Source organism: Capra hircus, chromosome 3 (genome assembly GCF_001704415.2).
Source record: "Capra hircus breed San Clemente chromosome 3, ASM170441v1, whole genome shotgun sequence".
Taxonomy (NCBI): Eukaryota; Metazoa; Chordata; class Mammalia; order Artiodactyla; family Bovidae; genus Capra; species Capra hircus.
In genome coordinates, this window is record NC_030810.1 from 103,273,426 (window position 1) to 103,284,573 (window position 11,148).

Here is an 11,148-nt window from a genome sequence, read left to right on the forward strand (position 1 = left end):
TATGACCATGTAACTGCTATTCAGAGCTAAACAATGTCATCTACTTAGAATATATTTTCTTTCTTATGCAACTTTTTGTTTTCTCAAGTGTTAATAGCTGACCTATTTTTTTGATTTGATGAATGTTCTCTTTTTCTATCACTCACCCTACTAGAACTGTCCACAAAATCATAAACCTCCTCTCACTTCAGTTAAATATCTTAGATGATCTACAGCTTTGTTTTTACTACTTGCACACACCTCTCACCAAAAAAGCAACAGAGTTCCAGAAAAATATCTACTTCTGCTTTATTGACTATGCCAAAGCCTTTGACTTTGTGGATCACAGCAAACTGTGGGAAAGTCTTAAAGAGATGGAATGCCAGAACACCTTACTTGCTTCTTGAGAAATCTGTATGCAGGTCAAGAAGGAACAGTAGAACTAGACGTGGAACAACAGACTGGTTCCAAATCGGGAAAGGAGTAAGTATGTCAAAGCTGTATATTGTCACCTTGCGTATTTAACTTATATGCAGAGTACATCATGAGAAACGTTGGGCTAAATGAAGCATAAGCTGGAATCAAGATTTCTGGGAGAAATATCAATAACCTCAGATATGCAGATGACACCACCCTTACGGCAGAAAGTGAAGAAGAACTAAAGAGCCTCTTGATGAAAGTAAAAGTGGAGAGTAAAAATGTTGGCTTAAAACTCAACATTCAGAAAATGAAGATCATGGCATCCGGTCCCATCACTTCATGGCAAATAGATGGGGAAACAATGGAAACAGTGAGAGACTTTATTTTGGGGGCTCCAAAATCACTGCAGATGGTGACTGCAGCCATGAAATTAAACGATGCTTGCTCCTTGGAAGAAAAGCTATGACCAACCTAGACAGCATATTAAAAAGCAGAGACATTATTTTGCCAACAAAGGTCAGTCTAGTCAAAGCTATGGTTTTTCCAATAGTCATGTATGGATGTGAGAGTTGGACTATAAAGAAAGCTGAGCACCAAAAAATTGATGCTTTTGAACTGTGGTGTTGAAGAAGACTCTTAAGAGTCCCTTGGACAGCAAGGGGATCCAACCAATCCATCCTAAAGGAAATCAGTTCTGAATATTCATTGGAAGGACTGATGTTGAAATTGAAACTCCAATATTCTGGTCACCTGATGCAAAGAACTGACACACTGGAAAAGACCCTGATGCTGGGGAAAGATTGAAGGTGGGAGGAGAAAGGGATGACAGAGGATGAGATGATTGATGACATCACCAACTCAACGGACATGAGTAAGCTCCAGGAGTTGGTGGTGGACAGGGAGATCTGGCGGGCTGCAGTCCATGAGGTCACAGAGAGTCAGACACGACTGACCCATTAAACTGAACACATCTCTCCTGGAGTCCTCCATGTTCATACTCCAGTCTGGACTCAAATCTCTACAGACCTGCTGCAAGGCCATTTTCTTGCATCTTACCTACATCTGCATCCTAGGATTTCCCTTCATGTTTCTTTCATGTGGCATCACCTATTTGCTGGATCTCATGCCTTGCTCTTTCTTGGTTTAATCCCTTGTTTTGCAAGAGCACATCCTCCAGTAACTTTTTGAGAAAGGGTTCTTAGGAGGTAACATTAAGACCTTGAATAGATAGAAATATTTTTTTATACCGATAGTTGATTGATAGTTTGTCTGGGTATAACAGTCTAGACTGTAAATTATTTTCCTTCAAAAGTTTGGAGACTACGATTTTCTTCTATTTTCCAGAATTGTTTTCTGTTTCATTCCTTTAAAATGTTTAAGAATCTTTCCTTTTTCACACTGTTCTAAAATTTCATCATGACATTCCTTGCTAAGAATCCTTTTTTTAATTCATTGTGCTGGGTAATCAAATATAAAAACATATTTTTATATTTAAACATGCTTTTCAGATACAACAATTTTCTTTACCATGTCTTTGATCATTTCCTTCCCTCCATTGTCTCAGCCCACTCTCCACTCTTGAACTTCCAGAGTTGATCCTCAAATATTCGTTTCTTTTCTGTCTTATTTTCCATATTTTTTTATTTTTTTAATTCTACTTTCTATTCTACTTTATCTTCTAACACTCTTGAATTTTAACTTCTGTCAAAAAAGGAGAAATGGAAAAGCAAGCCCATTTTGTAATTTCTAAGACCTTTCTCTCCCCTGGATGTTCTTTTTAAAATTTCTTCTTGTTCTTGTATCACCAATTCAATGCTGTATCTTCTTGTAACTCTCTCAAGATATTGTAAAGTTTCCTTCTATGACCTCACTGACTTTTCCCCCAAGTTCCTTTTATCTGTTTATGTGGGATTTTTCTTAATCTTTCATATATAAGACTTCCCTTAAATGTCTGGTGATCCTTGACTGTCTGCTCTTGTTTAAGAATGAGGCACTAAAAATTATTGGGAAGCTCTGACTAAAAGTCAGGGTTTCTCAATCAGTAATCTTCATTATAATGTGACCTGATTCAGTTATTTTAGGGAAGGCTGTTATATTGCAATTTATAATAAGACACATATAGTTGGTCTTCCTTCCAGTTCCTGGCACAGAGCTCCCAAAACCCTTGGAATTTCCTGAGTGATAAAAGTATGTTGATATTCATAACAAACTCCTTTCAGCTACACCAACATTTATTTGAATGAGGAGACTTTTGGAAAGCATCTAATGATAGTGGCTGGTTGTCAGGAAACCAACGATGCAGTTGGAGGGCTGGAACATTTGTCTTACCCCCTGCTCTTTGGGAAGGAGAAAGGGTCTGGAGGTCGAATCTATCACCAGTAGCCAATGAATTAATCAATGTGCCTATGTAATAAAGCCTCCATAAAAAGCCAAAAGGACAGGTTCAGACAGCTTCTGACATGTGGAGTTTCAGGGATAATTCATTCCCAGAAAAAGCATGGAAGCTCTGCGTCTTTCCCCACATGGCTGGCCCTATGCATCTCTTCCATCTGGCTGTTCCTGAGCTATATCCTTTTATCGCAAACTATAATCAAGTATGCGAAATGTTTCTCTGAGTTCCATGAACCACTCTTGCAAACTAATCAAACCCCAAGAGGGGAACATGGGAACCTCTGGCCTATAACCGGCTGATCAGAAGCACGGGTAACAACCTGGACTTGCCACTGCCATCTGAAGTCAGGTGAGGGGACAGTTTTGTGGGACTGAGCCTGTGGGATTTACCTATGGGATCTGATGCTATCTCCAGGTAAATGATGTCAGAATTGAGCTGAATTGTAGGACACCCAGCTGGTGTTGGAGAATTACTTGGTGGTATAGAATAAAGAAACACACACACATGAGAAAGGCCATCTTGTGGTGATCAGTTTCCCCAGAAAAGAATCGCCAAGTCTCTAGTCTGAAGGGAATAAGCCAGCCATTAATGTTCTCCCTGATGAGTAGAGGGAAAAGCTAAGATTGTCCCTCCAACCAATGTATAGCCTCTTACCTAATGCCCTGGTTTCCGTGCTGCACCTCTGCCTCAGCTCTGTTTGAGGTCCTCATTGAGAGTCTGCTGGAGTAAGGAAGTAAGATTTATCTGTCCGCAGAGGTAGGAAAAGAGACTGGAGTCCACCTATTTTTAACACAGACTTTCAGTTATTCTTCTCTTCACTGGCACAGACACAATACTTGCCCTCATAGCAGTTTAGTGTAGTGTCAGGCACTAAAGCCCGATTTCCAGGTTCAGATCCCACACCTCCACTCATGAGATATTGGAGTACCCTGAAATATCTAATTTCTCTAGGCCTTTTTCCTCACCTGCAAAAATAAAAATGAGAACACTGTCTAGTTTATAACTTTTCCTGAAGATTCAATAGCACAATAAATGTAATGCTTAGAACCCTAACTGATACATAGTAAACCTTCAATAAATATTAGATGCTTTATTTTCAATCTAACTCCTTTCCCCAAACTCTTTACTGTTCTCTCTCTTGCCCTTGCTAATCCCATTATTATTCTTTAGTCAGAATAACCTTTTCAAAATATAAATCTAATCAGCCAAATTCATTCTGGTTTGCTTGGGACGGGGTTTCCCAGACACAGGATTTTCATTGCTAAAACCTGAATGTCCCCAGCAAATCAGAATGAGTTGGTCACCCTAAGTCACCCCTCCCTGCAAAAAGGCTTCCTATTTCTCTTCATGTAAAGCACAAACTCCTGGCCATTCCAAGTGCCGGGTGATCTGCCCTCCAGGCTCACGGCTCTCTATTCCCCAGCGTCCCCACATTCCATTCTCCTCTGGCTTCCCTCCAAATCCTCCATCCCAGTTCCCTTCAGAGGCTTCTCCCATGCTGTTCCACACGCCCTTCCACCCTTTCACCCTTCCTCCTTTTGTCTTGGGCATCTGTCAGGAAGACCTTCCCTGAAGCCTCGGATAGTGTTGCATGCCCTGTAGGACAGAATCCTCAGGAGGACAGTGTCTCTAGGAAAAGAATCTCCCTTTATTCACAGCTGTGTTACCAGCAACCAGCACAGGACAGTGAGGTCAAAGTGGCTCTCTGCTGACGTCACAAAGTCATGAAAGTGGAAATGCTCCTGGCCATCTGCTGACACTCGCTGTTGACTCATGGCCCTGGGAAAGACACCAGATTTGGAGAGGAAAGATGCGAGGGGTCCAAGAAGCCACTCTGCCTCCACCTCAGCTTCACCATGGGAAGGAGGACTCCAGAGAAACCACTGTCAGTTGTAAGCATTTTTTAAAGCCCCTCCTCACCCTGGGAATCAGGAACCTCACCTTCCACACCCCTGCCCTCAACCCAGGGTCTTGGCTACACTTGCCTTGCCATAGCCGCTGCCCTACTTGGGTAGGGCTCCTGTGAACGGTTAGCACTTAGATGTTGGTGCCAGTGCAGGGCACTTCTCTGATCTTACTGCCTAAGCTTCTTGCTGTTGTTTGGTCACTCGCTCTTGTCTGATCCTTTTGCAACTTCATAGACAATAGCCCATCAGGCTCCTCTGTCCATGGGATTTCCCAGGCAAGAATACTGGAGCGGTAGCCATTTCCTTCTCCAGGAGATCTTCCCAACCCAGGGATCAAACACCCCAACCCCCCCACTGGTGGGCAGATTCTTTACCAGTGAGCCACCTGGGAAGCTTAAGTTTCCCTTGACACAATCTGCCACCGCGCAGCCCAGTTGCAGCCCCTTCCTCCCTCCACTCTCCGTCTACCACCCAGGCCTCGCTTAAGGTAAGTCTAAGTAATACCTGTTGCTGGCCCTTCTCCCATTCCAAATTCTGTCCCCTCCAGGAGCTTTACCCTGATGTCCACCCCCACACCACCCCCATCTCAGAGCCCTGCTGCCCAGAACATCACTCTAGATCTGCTGCCCGGATTGCTTCACCTCCTCCTTTCTCAGCAGAGTCTGGGTCTTCCTCCCTCAGGCTCGATAATCTCCAAGGCTGAGAGCTTTCTGCCTTCACCCTGGGTGGTTCTCAGGAGCAAGGCTTATTCTCCCCACTTAGACTGGGGGCTCCCTGAGGTCCTCTCCTGCCTCTAATTCTCTCTCCACACCCTGAGCCAGACCTCTAGCCGCAGAATCCAGAAGAAAGGAGACGGACTGCCCTAATCCCAGCTCCTCAGAGATCAAAGCTTGTGGAGGGTAGGGGTGAGGGGATCCCATCATGCCTGCAAAGAAAAGAAATGGGCAAGACCAGCTTCAAAGTTCTGCCAAGCTGGAAATTTAGAGACGTTCCCACGTGGCTTCTGGTGTGGGGTTTGACTGAGTTCCAGTTCCCCAGGCTCTAATGGGACTGACAGTGGTCGTGACTGTGGTGAGATCTGCCGTGGGTCCAGGGTCATTGCGCCCGTTACAGCAAGCCCCACCCAAGGCCGCACACCCGATTTCACCACAGTGGCTCTCAAGGTAGCACATGGGAGAGGAAGGGCATTATTCACTCAGGGCTTATTAAGTGCCGGTCTTGCAATACTCTTCCTCACGTCACCCTGATATCTATGGGCAACTTGTGGATATTATGAGATGGTTCTGGGAAGGACAAGACAACCCACCTCCCCATTACCCAGGCAAAGGTATCAAACCCCATCCTCTAAGTGCAATTCCCTTCAAGGCTTTGTCTCTGACACCCACCCAAAAGCTGAAGTGGATATGACCACTCAGTCAGCAATTACTGGTGAACTACTCATGAGGTCTAATCCCATTTATACTGGCTCTTCCTCCCCACCCCACTTCACCAGTTTGGCTGGATTTGCACATAGCTCCAGTCAAAAGAGGCACAAACCTGACCATAGTGGCAGCTATAGGCTTCCTTAAAAGGCTCAACATGTAGGTTTAAGCACAACAGCATACAGAAATCTCAACAGATATGTTTACCAGAAGCCATTTCCTCTCCACGAAACTGTGCTGTCTGAGCACGAAAATCTCTCCAGCTGTCTCATCCAGTTCCCTCACTGCCATCTCGCTTCTGCCACCCCTTGTCCCTCACCACTTTGCCATTCCTGTCCAAACTAGCCACTAGAACTTCCATCCCTCCAGCCATTGACAGGGGCTCTGGAGAGCAGAGCAACCTAGGAATTCCATGACCTGTCTCCCTCACTCTCCATATACAGGTATCCCTACTAGGTGTCAGCCTGCAAAAGTCAGTTGTATTCCTAGCTACTGTTAACAGTTAGGGAAAGTTTTTTTTATAACTTTTCTTGGAGTATAGTTGCTTTACAGTGTTGTTAGTTTCTGCTCTACAGCAAAGTGAATCAGTTACACACATCCATATATCCACTCTTTATTAGAATCCTTTCCCATATAGGTCATCGTAGAGTACAGAGTAAAGTTCACTCTTCTATACAGTAGGTCTTTATTAGTTATCTTTTTTATATAAATTAGTATGCTTATGTACATCCCAATCTCTCAAGTTATCCCTCTCCAACTCAGCTGAGGGAAATTATTAATGCCATTTGTAATAGAACAACAAAAAAAAATGTAGATATCCAGGAATCAATCTAATAAAATATATCAACTCTGAAATGTCGATGAAAGACCCCAGATAATTTTGAAGAAGATGAACGAAGAAGTGGACTTCCCTACCAGATAGAAGACTCATTATAAAGCAGCGGTCATTAAAACATTGAAGTAATGGTGCAGAGACAGAGAAATAGAGATCCCAGAAATAGATCCACACATATAAATGGAAATGAGAAGAAGGGGGTGTCATCAAGAGGGACAGTGCAAATCAGTAGAAAAGGACAGCCTAGTTCACAAGTGGCACTGAAATAATTATGCATGGGGAGAAAAAAATAAAATTGATTTCCATGCTACATTACATAGCATACAAAAATAAATTCCAGCTGGGTTAAAAACTTAAATATAAACTTGTGAAAAATAAAACTTTAAAACCTTTAGAAGAAAATTATAGAAAAAGATCTTTATGACATCAGGGCAGTAAAGATTTTCTTAAATATAAAAAGAGTATAATCTGGGGTGGCGGGGAGGGAAGACTTCCTTACACTTAAATTTAAAATTTATGTTTATCAAAAAACACTATTGAAAAAAATCTATCAACCAGGGGAAAATATTTGTTTCGTATTGTTATACGCCTTCACATATAACTGACAAACATATAGTATCCAATACACTTTTTTAAAACTACAAATTAACATGAAAAAGACAAACGATACAATAGAAAAACTGTTTAAAGAATAAGAACAAGCAGCTCACAGAAGAACAATGATGGAAATTCAAGTTTCAATTATATCATTGGGATATCAGATTAGGAAAAATATTTAATATGGCATTTAGGACTTTGCACAAATTCAAACACTGCTCAAAGGATTTGCATAATCTCTTTAGAGAAAACTTCAGCAATATCAAATGTAGGCAAAATGTACATTCCCTCTGACCCAGCAACTTCACATTGAGGTTTATTTCCTAGAGAATCCTGTATACAAAGAAATATGTGTAAGAAAATTTATGGGAATATTGTTTATAACAGCAAAGAAAGGAAGTAAGTCTATCTGCCAGGAGATATAAATAGGAGAATTCTAGGAAAATGGTTATAAAGTTACACAGTATTCATGAAATGAAATATGATACACAATATTGTACTACATAAAAGTGAAAACTAGTGAACTAGCACTATATCAACATGGGTGAATTTCACAAAGACAATGCTAAAAAAAGACAACTCAAGTTTCAAAAGTATAAAGTTTAAAACGAACAAAACAATACTAGATACACAAGGGAAATGATAAACACCGAATTCAAGATGACAGTCTCTTTGCGTGTAGGGGAATGAGAGAGTAGTGGGACCAAAGAGGATTCAACTTTATTTGCAGTGGTTTATATAGTTTTTGTAATTGTGGTAAAAACACACATAACATGATGTTTGCCAACTTTACGTGTCCTGCTGCTGCTGCTGCTGAGTCACTTTAGTCGTGTCCGACTCTGTGCGACCCCAGAGACAGCAGCCCACCAGGCTCCCCCATCCCTGGGGTTCTCCAGGCAAGAACACTGGAGTGGGTTGCCATTTCCTTCTCCAGTGCATGAAAGTGAAAAGTGAAAGTGAAGTGGCTCAGTTGTGTCCGACTCTTCGAGACCCCATGGACTGCAGCCTACCAGGCTCCTCAGCCCATGGGATTTTCCAGGCAAGAGTACTGGAGGGGGTGCCATTGTTTACGTGTACAGTTCAGTGCTATTAAGTGCATTTACATTATTGCATAACCATCACCAACATCCATCTTCAGAACCCTTTTCATCTTGCAAAACTGAAACTCTGTACCCATTGAAACAACTCCCTGTTCTCTCCTCCCTTAGCCCCTGGCAATCATCATTTTACTTCCCTCTATGAGTCTAACTGCTAAGTACCTCATATTAGTGGAATCATAGAGTATTTACCTTTCTGTGACTAGCTTATTAACATAATATCCTCAAGGCTCATCCATGTTTTAACATGTGTCAGAATTTCCTTACTTTTTAAATTTTAAGGCTAAATAACGTGCCATTGGATGTAAATATCCCCATGTTGTTTACCCATGCTTCTGTTGATGGACACTTGGGTTACTTTCCCCCATTTGACCTTTGTAAATAATGCTGCTACAAACAGCAAAGTGAAAGTGTTAGTCGCTCCCGACTGTAGCCTGCCAGACTCCTCTGTCTATGGAATTCTTCAGGCAAGAATACTAGAGTGGGTTGCCAAGCCCTCCTCCAGAAGATCTTTCCGACCCAGAAACCGAACCCTGGTCTCGTGCATTGCAGGCAGATTCTTTACATCTGAGCCAGGGTATACACATATCTCTTCAAACTCTGCTTTTAACTATCAGTATCTTTGATATATACTCAGACATCGAACTGCTGAATCATATGGTAATTCTACTTCTTCCCTGGCAGTTCAGCTGGTTAAGAATCCCCCTGCAATGCAAGGAACCTGGGTTTGATCCCTGGGGTGGGAAGATCTCCTGGAGGAGGGCATGGCAACTCACTCTAGTATTCTTGCCTGGAGAACCCCCATGGACAGAGGAGCCTGGAGGGCTGCAGTCCATGGGGTCTCAAAGAGTCAGACACGACTGAGCAACTAAACACAGCACGTGGTAATTCTATGTTTAATCTGTTGAGGAACTACAACACATTTTGCCACAGTATTTGACACGCCCACCAATAGTGCACAAAGGCTCCAATTTCTCCACATCTTCTCCAACACTTGATTTTTTCTTTTTCTTGTTTTTATATTGCCATCCTATCAGGTGCGAGGTGGAAAGTCATTGTGGTTTTGATTTGCACTTCCCTAATGGTGATTGATGTGGTGCACTTTTTACGTGTTTATTGACCATTTGTATGTCTCTGAGGAAATATCTATTCAAGTCCTTTGCCTATTTTTCAATCAGGTTGATTTCTTTGGTTGTTTAGTTGTAGGAGTTCTTTATATACTCTGGATGTTAAGCTCTTATCAGACACAAGATTTGCAAATATTTTCTCCCATCTCGTGGATTTCCCTTTCACTCACTTGATTGTATCCTATAATGCACAGTTTTATTCTGATGTAATCCAGTCTATTTTTTACTTTTGTTGCTGAGCTTTTGATGTTGTGTCCAAGAAATCATTGCCAAAGCCAATGTCACAAAGTTTTCTCATATGTTTTCTTACAAAAGTTTTATAGTTCCAGTTCTTGCATGCAGGTCTTTGATAATGGTTTATATCTTAAGCTGGTGGGTAGTTGGGCATTCCGTATGTTATGTGTTACATTGTGTGATACGTGCATGTATAGGTCCTTTCTGCTTCACTTGTTTTTCTAGGACCATGTGACATGTGGTCCAGTCAAGCTCTCCTTGCCATGGTCTCTGGTGCTGCTCCTTAGAAACCACCTTGTATCGGGCTTCCTGGGTAACTCAGCTGGTGAAGAATCCATCTGCAATGCAGGAGACCCCAGTTTGATTCCTAGGTCAGGAAGTTCCCCTGGAGAAGGGATAGGCTACCCACTCCAGTATTCTTGCCTGGAGAATTCAATGGACAGAGGCGCCTGGTGGGCTATGGTCCATGGAGTCGCAAAGAGTCAGACACAACAGGGCAACTTTCACTCACTTACTCACTCGGTCCAGCTCTAGAGTTCACGTTGTTCATGACTCTGCAGTAGCAGTGGCAGTGGGTTTTGCAGTGGGTTTGGGGGTGGAGAGGAGGTGTCAATAGTGAGTGCACGCCATAATCAGAGGTCAAGAATACGAATGTAGACATTCAACCACTGGAGTGAAATGGAAAAACTTGATGACTCTAAAATTGATCATTAGAATTTATTAAGGTTTTACCTTAATCCTGAAAGTAGAGTGCGGGGGACTGCCCGTGAAGGGTTAAGTCTTGGGAGCTGCTCGGCGTTATGCAGAGCCTTAGGCATGTTCCTAAGCTCCCTGTCCCGCCCCCCTGAAGAATTTATTACCCTTAAGGCTCCAGGACGTTTGGTTCTTGCAACATTTCATAGAAGATAGATTATCTTATTGATAGAAGATAGATTATCTTATTGTGATCTGTACACAATGGTAAGGGTCTGGTGATTGTATTTGGAGATTAAGAACAATCTTGTGAATGTCAGAAGTCACGTACTTTATCCTATATATACTGCAGCACAATAAAGAAAGGCATCAGCCATTTTGGTCTGATCCTCTCAACCCCATCTTTTGTCTCTTATTTTTCTTAGCGGGGACGCTCCGTTTTCTCC